The sequence below is a fragment of the Solea solea genome, chromosome 7 (genome assembly GCF_958295425.1).
Source record: "Solea solea chromosome 7, fSolSol10.1, whole genome shotgun sequence".
NCBI lineage: Eukaryota > Metazoa > Chordata > Actinopteri > Pleuronectiformes > Soleidae > Solea > Solea solea.
In genome coordinates, this window is record NC_081140.1 from 7,594,190 (window position 1) to 7,607,936 (window position 13,747).

The following is a 13,747-nucleotide window of genomic DNA, read 5'->3' on the forward strand; positions in this document are numbered from 1 at the left end:
AACAGACAGATGTCTGTATAATTTAAGACCTGCAGTACTGAGATCCAGTGTTGTGAAACAGTAGCTGTTCAGTTATTTGTCTCAGCAAAGGAATGAACCTCGATAAAGCAAAGCATTTTTCCAATGACAGGTCATATAGACAAAGCTGCACTGCATCTGGTGCCAGTATTTATACTGTATCAATAGTGTGTTGTTGTTGTTGTTGTTGTTGTTGTTGTTTTTCAAGGGGCCGAATTTGGCTCACTGACACCAACTGAATAGACCTGCTCTGCGTCCATGTCCCCCGTAAGAGGCAGTGTTGTTAATTACAAACATCACCGTCCATCGTACATTGATGAATGAAGCGCATGTTCTGATATGAGATGAAACACGGATACTGTTATTGTGATTTATGAGGGAACGATTGCACGAGCAGAATGTCGAACAGAATAACAAGCCGTAGTAGCGCTGTAATTAATTATATATATATATATATATATATATACATATAATTATATGTATATATATACACATATATTTATATACATATATAGATATATATGTATATTTATATACATATATAGATATATATATATATATATAGATATATATCGAAACTGACACTTTCAATTTAATTCATTCCACTTTTAATTTGCGTAAAAGCCTAGATGCGTATCAAATATACACACAGCAAACCAACATATGACATGGAACATGTACTTTATTTGTGCAATAGTAGCTCTGCAGAGTAATGTTGGTTGCCATGGTGATATACACCAGTTACTATGGCGATCTACCCTGATTAAAAGTGTTCCAGGTGATTGCTATGCTAAACCCAAACATGCCTGGATAAGACACAACCAGCGCAGTTGAAACGTGCTGACAGTGCACACACAGTTTGGATGTGACCGATCCAGACGGACACAAACACACCATATTCACAATTGCTGAATCGTGTGCGGTTGTGAAATCTCATCCGAACCGTTGACTGAAAGCTCTGTGGAAGACGATGCTCTCACTAAAGTGGGAACGTAAGGCTTTTATTTTGACGAGGTCTGTTGTGTTCTGCTCCTGTTCTGCTCCTGACACCATCAACAGAGCCAGTTCTCCAGGGTTCATGTTGCTTTTTTAATCGTCGCTGCCACTCGGCTGGCTGACGGAACACTCCAGTCCATATAACTAGCAGAGGCTGGTGCAGCCCGTGTGTTAAAATAATGACGGGAGGAGAAGAAGAAGAAGAAGAAGGGAGGAAAAGGAGGAGAAACAATAACAGCAGCAGCTGCAGCATTGACTGTGAACATGAACACACACACACAGGCACAGGCGTACAGCACTCATGCTGCCTCACAGCTTGGTCTGCAGAGGAAAATGTTGGTCAGATATAAGTGGCTGTTGCTATATTTATCGTTTCTTTAGTCAAGATCCTTTTATTTTGAACTTGATAACACTTCACGCATTTGACTCATGCAACATGTCGTCCCTCTTACTTCTATATAATCTGATGCTCCCACTTTTATATGTCTGCGTCCTTTCACATTTAACATTAACATTCTTCTCCTGATTGCTGTTAGCCACACGTCAGTCCCTCAGTGTCGACGGCGGATGATGAATATTTGATTTTGTTCTTATGAAACATTGATGAGGCACTGCGGAGCAGCCCCATGAGAACATATCACACTTCATCAGTGATTTACACTTTTTTTTTTCTGGAGTTTAGCCTCAGTGTGAGAAGCACAGCGATGGCCATTTGTTGTTTTTAAGACTGCAGCAGAAGCTGAAACGACTCATGCAGCCTTTGTTAGACTTGTTTTTGGAAACACATTATCGAGTCATTTGCGGCTGCTGTTAATTTCAATCTATGCAGCTGTCGACACACAACGCATGTGAGGGAGGTGATGTGTGCATTCTCTTCACTTTCAGTCGGTCTAACTAAGGCGATGACTGATTAGATTAGCCAGGGGAAAAACAACACCGGTAATCCAGTGTCTTAGTTTTTATTTTTATTGCTTTAAAAAAATACAGTGAAGCTGCAGCAACTTTGGTCCTCTCATCAGCTCTCAGGTTTTGGTTGCTTAGTAACAACGTGCATGGCATAAGCACAGCCTCACAAGAGTATTAGTTAAAACAGCTCTGGCTTCTTCCAGGTGTGTTCCCAGCATTTTTAGATTCTGCAGGTGAGCAGCCTCTAACTTTCCTGTTTTATTTAAGAACTGAGTGCAGTTACTTTATTGCTGCGTCTTTTCATCTGGACTAAATTCAGCTTGTTCCTCTTCATTCTCGAGTCTCTTGAAGATACCAGACAGACACGAAAGAGCAGGAATGAGCAATGTGGTGGGAGATGAAACTGGCAGAAACATGCCCAATCTACCAAAAGAAGGTCTTGTGCTTTCATCACCTAAAAGGTCACTGAAGCTCTCGGGACACTGAAAAAGGTGAATCCCAGACATCTCCGGCATCAGCAGCTTGTAAAGCCCACAGTGTAGTGATTTGTGCCGCTGACCTCACTGCCTCCTCTTTCTGCGCAAGTTTACACTGCCAGTAAATTACATGGAAGCCTCCATTCATCACATAAGCCTCAGTAATCCGATCAACGTGGTTGGTCTTCAACCTGCAGGTAAGTTGGATCGGTTCCACCGATCCTCTGTACTAGCGTCAGTGAAATACTCTACGTGTCAGGGCAAAGCAGACTCTGTACTTTCGGTTGAATCTTTGGCTCCATGGAGGAAAATTTCATAAACAGACTCATGGGAAAGACTTGAGGAGCCAACAAAAGATGCCAGAAAGGTTTTTGGAACATAGAAAGTCAAAGCAAAGATGTGAGTAGACATGAACTTCACTTTGGAAAGATTTAAGCCCGAGATAACATTTTATGTAACGTGGTGTTGTGAAGGCAAATCAGGGCGGATTTCTCCAACATCCCCAATGTTCTATCAGAAATGAAGGACAGTCACGAGTGTGTGACACTGGGAGAAGTAGAGGCTGAGGCATTACTCTTGCACGATGAACGCCGGTAAACACAAATGATCCAGAAGTGAATCCTCACACTTTAACACACGTTTACACCATCTGCCCCCAACCCTCTCCTTCTTTATTCAGTCTTTCTCCGCCCGAGTTTGCACATACAGCGACTAGCCGTAAAAAGTCGCACAGGTAAACGTCGCACAGATAAAGACAAAGTCAGCAGGTTCTGAATGTAAACGTCCTACAACAGGACCCTGATGCACCGCTGACCTCGTCATGGGCCGCTGGACATGACTGAAAGCTGTGGGCTGATCTCAAACAAGCTACATGTGCAGGACAGATTAAAATAACTCAGGAGCTGACGTGATCCGCAGGAGGAGGCTGGAAAAGTATCGGTCAACACAACAGAAAGTGTGTGTAAGTTGTGATATACAATATGTCTGGCACCCAAATGATTGAATCAAAAGGTAACTGTGCGGTAACATCTGGAAAAGTGTTTGAGTTTGTGATGCAGGAGAGCTGCAGCTGGCTTTGCTTCAACTGCACTTCTGTGTTGTGGGGGGAAAAGAAAAAGAAAATGATACAAGACAAGAGAAATGGATTGATTGTAAACCAGTGGGCTGTTTGTTACAAAGAGAAAAGCATGTGCCGACAGGTGAGTGTGTTAAAACATGTGTGACATGTGTGATGGTTTATAGGTTACAAACACACACACACACAGAGGTTTGTGCAGCTATCCTTTTAAGGACACTGCTTTGACTTCCATTCATTTGAAACCGTATCCCTAACCTTAACCATAATCACTTAATATCGAACCCTAACTAACATAAATAATAGTCCCACTATTCAAATCTTAGCACTAAACCTAACCAGTTCTTCAGAAAGAAAGTAGATCAGGTGCTGGTCTCCATGACGACTACTGGTCCAGAAGACACACACACACACACACGGTGACATTTCCAAGACTTGAGAGTCATGCGCCTCTGAGTGACAGAAAATGTAATCAATAATAACAAGATCCAAACCTCCCTCCTATTGACTTTTCACTTCTATCAAACCACTACCTGCTCTGATTCTTCCCATATGACACATGTTCTGTTAATTAAGAAATATGGAGGGCGTTTCAACGTCTTGTAAAGATCCAGATGCATTTAGCACTGTCAGGTGATCATGTAAGAGCCTGCACATTTACTGGTGTCTGTAAGGGGGAAGTCTTATCTCTTTAAAGTCTAGAGGATTTTCAAAACTGACGATGTTGACTGAATGTCGATGTTTTTGTATGTGCGATGTTTTGTGTTAAGTTCTAAACAATTGTACGCAATCCGTTTCCCGGTCAACTCATCGGTCAACTGGCTCTGATTTGAAATCAGGAAGACGCTGATGTGTCCGTTTCCCGTTAAAATCGTGTCTGTTAACCCCTCACACGACAGGATCATTTGGCCAGATAATCTGTTCAAATCAGCCTAAATTTGGAAGGCACCCACAGTTCTCGGAAGAGCCAGATCGGGTCAGAAATCTGGCCCATAATCCAGATTTCTTGTGTAACATGTGGGCCACACTGAGCTGCAGATCTGCAGAAGTGTGAAGAGGAACCCCACACCTCTCTTCGTCACTCTTCTAAAGGTTTCCTTCAATATTTTCTCTCTTGTGTGGACTTGTTCTTTGCTGAGGATGGCATGTACAGATTGATTTGTGAATTTGGGCTAAACAAATCAAACTGATTTGCTCTTGTCCAGAGTCAGCATCTCGCCTAATTTGCTCCATGTGCTGTGTGCAGTTTGCAGAAAAATAGACGGTGAAAAAACATCCCTCAGTAAAGTTTTGAAAGTCTACATTTGTCCAATATATCACAAACATAACATAACACAGCCCCTTCCCGTACCTATTTCAAAGTCATGTTGTTCTCTACAGCTTACATTGACACACCTACTGATGATGTCATAGTTTTCAGTGTCCAAACCAACTTATTTTCCGCCATCTGTTCAAAATTTGTATCGGCGACTGCTTGAGCCTTAATGCTGGTGTTAATGTGAATAACAGCAGTTCAGGACCTGCAGCTGATTAGTAATCCAGCATCACACACTGCACACACACACACACACACATCCAGTGTGGCCCAGGCGAGGGGAAGAGTGTGTTTCCATTTAAATAAATGGGTCAGGACAATTCATTTGGTCAATGGGACATCAGGGTTCACAGGTGGTGCGACTCCAAATGTGAGAAATTAAGCAGCACTCAGAAGTCATAAGGAAAGCAGTTCCAGCAATCACATCAGGCGGGTTAGTTTATTTAATATACTGTATCTGCTCAGGATATTTGAATTATTATGGTGATTTTGTGACAGCCCGGGGCTTGTTGTGTAAAATGAAATGGACGTACGTTTCAATACATGAGATGTATGTACTGTAATTGCGTTCCGACAATAATGTGTCACGCGGATCGAGAGTGCAGATGGAACATGTACCTGCAGCCTCCAGATGGAGTTTAAAAGTAGTTAATCAACTGAGATTGAAGGCAGTCATGCAGCGTGCGAGCTGCTGTGATGACAGATGCTTGGAACAATTATGTTTTCCTTTACACCTCCTGCCTCGATTTGTTCTGTACATTTAGAAGGATGTATAAAAGGCTGCAGAACGAGTAAATCACGAGTTAAAGGTCGTCGCACGGTAGATGAGTGGATGAAGCTGTTATCTCACAGCTCTATGAATGTGACTGAATGTGTCTACGCGTCAGCCTTGATACGTCCGGGATGTATGCTGAATTTATCCCGCCTCTTGCCTTATGTCAGCACACAAGGTTGCGTGTACAAGTCCAACTCTGGTTCCCACACAGCCAAACTCAACACTCTCAACTATGTCAAATAAGGAACGCATGTGCTGCCAGATTATGTTTGTTTTTTATGTAACAACAGTCGTGACGTAGATCACAGGGGGTTTTTTAGGGCAATTCTGAAATGCGTGAAATTAAGATCCTGAGGCAGCAGACCACAGATCAAGACCAGTTCAATATCAAACATCAGACGATTTGTTTTTCGGGTGTCATGAGGACATTCTAATGTGTGTTTATAGAGATCAAGATGTCCACCAAATGGGATAATGTTTGAAGTGGATCACCAAGTAAGTAGTAAGTATCTTAAAGCAGAAAAGAAGGACTCGAGGTGAAATCACCTTCTGGATATACAAACTTGAGGACAAAGATCTTCTCATACCTCTATCTTGTTGTTTTTTGTGCCTTCACTTAACCAGAATTATAGCCAGGAAATTGTTATATCAGTGAGAAGTGCCACAAGGGGTTAGAATACTGTCATATTTCATGATAATAACATCATTTTGGTCTTAAAATTCAAAACATAATCGAGAATCCAGTTTAGTTGTATAGGAACGTTGTTTTTCGGAGACAGATGTTGGGAAGCGAGAGTGGTAGACGTGTACACTGACTTTTGCAAGAGATCCGTTAAAGTTCTGTTGTTGATCTCAGAACCGCAGGTCCCCTGATGTTTGGCATTTTGTTCCATTTGTCATTAAGTCTATTTATGAAATGGATTTGTATCAGAGACAGTGAACAGTATCCCAGTAAGAGGAAATATGGTTTATACTAGATGTATGTATTAGCTAATTTCCATATGTAGCTAATTCAGTTTGTGGCTGCCTGCTGACAGTCGAGCTCTTTTTCTCCATTTGATTGGAGCATATTAAGTTACCGTCCTTCTCCTCCGTCTTGTATTCATTCCCAATAATGAAATGAATAAAAGTTCTTTGTTAATATAAGTTTGTTCCATGTCTGGTCCTCAGTTTTCACTGCATTTGTCAAATCCATTACACAGACCTAACCCATTTCTTCCCTGGGTCTCTTATCCTGTTTCTCATTCGCAGACTTAAACAGCAATTAAGCTGTTGGCTGCCAGGCTCTTTGAGCTAATGTTGCATAATCGCTTTGCCAAAAGGCTCCTGCTTCATTCATAAGGCTGTTGCAGCGACCAGTGCAGTGTGTGTGTGTGAGTATACTTGTATTTGTTACCTTTTTAGGACCTTTTCTGGCATAAACACTGACCTTGTTGGTACCAGTAGTCCTCACAGAGACCAAAACCTTGTCCTAATGAGGCATAACCTAATTTCCGAGGAAATGGTTATGTTTAGGGCTAATATTTGAACTGTGGTAAAGTTAAGATTAGGGATAAGTCTTTATTTAGGTTGTCAAAATTCATCAGTGCAGGGTCCTTAAAAGGATATCTGTGTGGATCTGTGTGTGTGGTACTGGAAGGAAGTCTTTTGTTGGAGGAGACTCTCTCTGTCTCTCTCTACCCAAAAAAAACAAATAAAAACACACACACACACACAATGCCCTCATAAACCCATAAAATCTGACACAAATCACTCAGTATACAGTCCTGAACTGTCTGCTGCCTGGTGTATGTTATTATTACTGGTGATTTGTTAGATACAAATCTAATCTGGTGGAAAAATGTGTTCCTCCCAAAACGGATTTGAGAATGCAGTTAAATTGTGTGGAAAGGTAATTTCTGAGAGACAGGTTTCTATATATTAATTCTCCTCTCCCCAAAGGCCCAGTGGTGCAGCTAGAGAGGACCTTTTAATGTATGTTATTAAATCAATTCTATTATTCAATTTTCGTGGCTCTTAATTTATTAGTGGATCTGAGTTAGAGGGCTGTCTCACACACACATGGTGGATTAACCTGTTTTGGTCCCGGAGGAAGCATTTGCTTCTGGCCTTAATCCAACATCGCCACCACCATCAGCCGTATCATCTGATTTTCCATTAAGGCACAACTTATTTCTTCTCCCCTCTTTGTTTAATTAAATGCTGCATTGGACACGCATGATGTCTCTGCACAGGAAACGTTATTAAGGTTCACCTGTTCACCTGCTTGTTAAGGTAAATACCTTATGGTCAAGTTCAGCAGCATCAGAATGGGGAAGAAAGGTGATTTAAATCTGATTTTAAAAAGTGCCAGTTCCTATTCATGAGCAGAAATGATGTGACATTATGGTCTGTCCTTCATCTGAAAATGGCCTCTGTCAAGCAATACTATCAGACCTCATGGGGGAATACTACCAAACGATGCCGAGCTTAATCGGCGTTGTGCAAACTAATTTGATTATGATTTGGATGTAATAGACTTTTGTTGATATTCAGTGGGATGCACAGACATTTGGAAGGGCAGTAATGAAAATTAAAAGGGCATCTACTGTGCACCGGTGGGCAGACGTCACTAGTACACTTAAGGCAGGGATGTCCAAAGTGCAACCAGGGTCCAAAGGCGGCCCGTCTCTGGGGACTGAATTTCATGTGGACCTTGATATGGACACTAAATAGACATGAAGAGGACACTAAATGAGTTTTAAATCAAACAGGCACAGAGTCATATCCCATTTGGGCAACTACAGAGCATCACATTTCCCACAGGTATACAGGCACATCCTTTACAGCACAGCATCACTTTATATCACTGACATGGGCATTTTCTATACAGCTCTGAATATCATTTCCTCTAAGGACACCCTTTGGGACACTGTCATGTAGCGGCAGTATGGAACTTCATAACGGCACCCTTTTTGATTGGAAGGACACCCATAGGAAACTAAGTTGCAAGGGCGTCTTATAGTGCACTGCATCACTTTTCTCCACTGGAAAACTAAATAGTTTGTATTTATATTTCGTTTTAGAGGCCGCATCTGAATGGCAGCCAGTAGGACACTTCCTCATGTTTTTACCACTCTAGAGGGCAAGTTTTTGTCCATTAAATGACTTTGTCCTGTAAATGCCTTCGGGTTGCTAGAGTGGCTCACATGGCCGACCGAGGCATGCACAAGAACTTCTCATACCTTGAAGCTCACCAGCCAAAACACACACAGATCCCACTCTTTCCACTTTATTATTTGTGCTTTGTACCTAATAAAGTGGCCATTTCAGTGTACCTCAATAATCACACACAAAATGGAGACTCCGCATATACAGTTTAACACGATTAGAGTGTTTATGTCTTTACTGTAATCTCGCTCAGCTCTCTTGTTTGTGATTGGTGGCTTGAATCCCCCTGTGATCAGTGTAAATGAGGACTGACGGTGAATTAGTATCGCAATCATATTTAACATGAGGCAACATGTGACCCTGCAATTTTATTTGTTTGTTTTAGTGTTTTTGTTGGTCTTTATTAATTAGGTTTCTATCAGAGAAGTGTGTGTGTGTGTGTGTGTGTGTGTGTGTGTGTGTGCGCACTCGATGAGCTTTGATTATATTAATTATACAAGCATGCGTTTAAGCGTGTGGGTGTGTGTAGTAATCAGAGTTTGTTTGTAACTTTATTGTGTATTTGTGTCTTCTATCAGTTTGCCACTTAATATCCTGTGTGTGTGTGTGAGATGTGTCGGGCATTTTTGTGGGTGTGTTGTCATTTGTCACTTTGATGCTGTGACATAAAAGCTGGCTATGTGCAGAAGTGTATAGACTACGTGTGTGTGTGTGTGTTGTGTAGTTGTTGAGTGCTGTCACTTTGTGTTCTTTGTCGCCGCTAATAGCGTGGCACTAACACAAACACAGGGACTGCAGTCAGCTGCTCCTGGCTTGTTAGCCTGTCAGCCTGTCTGCTAATAAAGCAAACCTAGCACTTGTGTTCTCATTAGTCAGTAGCTTTTCTCTTATGGTTACGGTTGCATTTAAGAACTGGAACACTCCACTGCTAAGTGCTAAGTGGAGAGGTTGTCAGTACTGATCAATTTTACCAACATGTTGGACCCCGGTTCTTACATCCAGTGTCAAAACTGGACTATCAATGCACTCTAAAATGTTCTGTGTTGACAGACTTGGCCATTGTACAGTATGTTAACAGCCCATTCACATTAACTTACCTATTTTAGCTGCACAGATATTGATTTTAAATAGAAATAGCAGTTTGAAATAATGCAGTTAACAAAGCTACAATTTAGGACATGTGTATTGCAGCACATCTGATTAAGGGTTTGGTAATTCATGTCTTTAAATTCTCATCCTTGCATTAAAAGATGGAGAAGTTAATGTTGTTGATGTTGTCTCATGTGATGATGCTCCACCAGGTTTATCTTTTACAAAAATATATTCATTTCGGTTCATCGTCTACAGCTTTATCCTCTATATGAGGGTCACAGCACAGGAGTTGGAGCCATATAGAGACAAACAACCATTCACTCTCACACCTACAGTCACTTAAGACTAGGGGTGTCAAACTCAAATGACCTGGGGGGCCAATGAGCATCTAGTCTGGTCAAGCGGGGGCCGACATAGAGGAAAAAAAGTGGCAAAAACAACTATTTAGTAGCCGGTGGTCAATATAAGATATTCATTGTGATATTAGACAGAATTGCAAAATAAAATTGCTTGTTTTGATATAAAATGTTTCACAATAAAAACATATTTATGATGCACAGAAAATTTAATTGAACATTTAGCAAATAATGACGAGGATAATTGTGATTAAAACAGCTTAAATATATGTAATTTCATGTTGAGTGTAATACTTTTAATAAAGCAATGATTACAACCGAATGTCTTATTACTATTATAAAAAATATTGCCGGCAAATACATTTAGTCTTATATTCTGTCTCTATTCCATCACCTTGCACAGTGGTGGGCGGGCCACATGTAATTGATTGGAGGGCCACATGTGGCCCCTGGGCCAACAGTTTGACACATGTGCTTTAGAGTGTCCAATTAACCTGTGCATGTTTTTGCACTACCATGCACACATTGAACACCATGCCAACTCCATGCAGAGAGGCCCTTGTTCTGACCGGGTCTCAAACCTGGGTCTCAGCGTTAACCACCATACCAACCATGTGACCCATACAAAAATCTATATATGTTTTTTAAATGGCAATACCTGTGTTTACGAAATCATTCAGCACTAGAACCTACTGTCACAACACCAACGACAGTGTGGGCTCAGGAGTAACAATGTGTCTCTTCTTAGAACAGTTATCTCATCAAACTACAATCTCCTGAGCCTGGTTATACTCCCATCGCTTGAAATGCTCGATAATTAAAAATGCTGCTCGACTGTTCCTGGTTTGTCGAGCAAAGTTTGCATTTCATGCTTTCGCAAAAACCCTTTCTGTTCTTGTTCAGGAACAGAAGACAGGAGAAGTTCTGTACCCGATGTGGGCTCACAGCTGAATTTGTCTTATTCACAAAAAGTGTTTGAATGACCTGAAGAAAGGTTACCCTACCTTCACGTCTTTTCCAGTCAGCACCACCATTTCTGTTATTTCTCTCCATTCTTTTTTCTCCTTTTTTGTCTTTTCCATCTCTCCTGTCAAGTTCTTCAAATTGAGTGTTTTTATTTTTCTGAAGAGGCTTTGTCAGCCGAGAGGTTAGAGAGAGACTGTGCTGTCCCCAGAGGAGAAATAAGAAGAGTAGTCATATATTTTTATGACAGTTGTGATAAACAGGCTGTATGTGGTGTTGTATGGGAACGCTTCTTTGACATATATGAAGAACCTCTCAGAGAGGCTCTCTGCTGCACCAAGCTTTACGTTTTATATAAGATTGTTTTGGCAGTAGAGGAACAGTTTGTTCTTTGTACTTCTGAAGACGCAGATTCTTCTTACTCCGTTACTCCAAATCCTACAAATTAAAGCTGCAGGATGACTTGAAAAATAGTCGCTTGTCGAGTTTCATCTGCAGAGTGTTTGATGAAGAAAAAGAAAAACCAACATAAAAAAGCGTCTACTCTGACCTGCTGCAGTCTCACAGTGGAAGTATTGGTACATTGATGTATGTGTTGCCACCACAACAACACTGATCAACACATGATTTCAATCTCTGTCTGTCGTTTGTCTTTCAGCTGTCTGTCTCTGTCGATCTGTCTGTCTGTCTGTGAAGGAGTGGGACAAGAAAAGCCATTACATTCAGTAGCAGATCTGATAATGGAGAGGATGCAAGGGATTTTTTTTTTTTTTTTCACATTTTCAGATTTGCATTTTCAGTGTTTGCTGATGTATTTGCTTTCTGAAGACTTTGTGCTTTGCATAAGTAGCAGCGAAGTGAAATTCAATCACAAGTGGTCTCCGGAAACATACGTGCAGCCACACTCTAATGCACTGTGCATTATTTCGGAGGATAGTTACCTCCACCTCGACTGAAATATGGCCCTCAAGCTTGGATGTGATCATCCTCCCCTAATCTCCTCCTGCATCCATGAATAACCACTGGAGACAAATGACATCAGCCACAGGTTCTGTGACTCACAACCGATCACAACCAACTTGGTGACAACCGAGCTGTCTCCAGTGGCTGATGTAGACGTCAGCGTGTGGTAGGAAGACGGAAAAGGGTGTCGAAAGTTTTTGTTTGTGATGGTTCTGTTCGTTCTCCTTGTTCTAATTTTATTCCATGCATAAAAAGCAGTCAGTCGACTTCACCAGCTTCACACTAACACACACACACACTATGCATACTTGTCCTGGTTTCTGCCTGCTCACAGACCTCTCCATGTTTAATTCACTTTTTGTTGCCCTAAAAAAACAAAACCCACTTCTGGCAGAGCTTAGGACTGGAAACAAGATCCCAAATATGCTTTTGTATGACTCTTTCGTCAATATAACACATGTAAAGCAATGGAAACACAATGTACTGATGATACACAAAGCCGCAGCTCTTTCGCAAAGAAAAGGAGATGTTTTACTTAAAGTGTGTTTGCTCAGCATGACATTGTTTACAGCTGTTTACTGCAGAGCTGTGATATAAAAGCAGCATGAACATTGCTTTAGAACAAATGACCTATTATGTCTGGTCGGGTAATTACTGTACCTCTACTCCTTGATACACTGGGTGGCTAAAATAAAAGTGATGGTAATCGTTTCCTAGTTATAATTGTGGTTTGGTTTTGGTTTGTCCTCACAATTTCAACTGCATTTTACCTACTATATGCCAATGTTTTCCTCATTGTAAATAGGAGGTCTATCTTCTCCAGAAGTGACTGTTACAGTTCAGCTGCAGTTGAAACCACTGTCCCTCTGCTTTTTATTGTTATTATTGCGATGAGGATGCTTCAATGCACAATACTGCGTTTAGAATTCCGTCACCAAAACCCATCAGAAATCAATACACAAAGCCAGATCTAACATTTAACACCATAATGACACGTTTGGATCAGTGTGTCATTTGATTTGTGACTAAACAACGGAAAATGATTCACAAGTGTATGACGCACCACTATTGTTAGCGCTGTTGACTTTAGGGGCTTTCAGGTCTAATGGCTTCTCACATACAGCTGTTCTGAAAACCCAGAGTTGATATAATGCAGCTTTCCAGTCCTGGAATATGTCCTGTGGATAAATAAGAGTGTTGTTGTTTTTGACATTATTGGATAGATCAAATTATATACACTGTGTATTAGAATTATTTTATTAGGAATTGTCCCTTTTTTCGAGTTGGTCCTAAATCGCATTAATACTTGAATATACAGTCGATGTTCTTTTAATGCCTGCTTTTAAGACAAATGCATGTCTCAAAACCTGTATTTTTCTTCTGCTGCTGAACTTTAGTCTCCACCTTCTTCAGCAACAAAAGTAATTGCACAGGCGACCTTTTGTGCCCTCATATGTCCTGGTATTTCCTCATCTTTCTTGTGCAGACCGTCTTTTTTTTTTCCGCCCGCAGAGTTTTTCTTTATCCGGAGCATCATAAACTTGTCCTGTGTAATCGTAGCTGCTGTAGCTGCTCCGTCTGCATCGCCACAGCTGCTCCAATCTCCGTGTAATTACAGCAAGTCAGTCATCGTGTCTGACATCCACAGCTAATTGCTATGGC

The 13,747-nt window shown here is 41.1% G+C and overlaps 1 protein-coding gene across 8 annotated transcripts in view; it reads left to right on the forward strand.

The window, feature by feature from the left end:
- Positions 1 to 13,747, forward strand: part of fat3a (FAT atypical cadherin 3a) — a 159,797-nt gene that overhangs the window by 92,069 nt on the left and 53,981 nt on the right. The window lies entirely within an intron of this gene.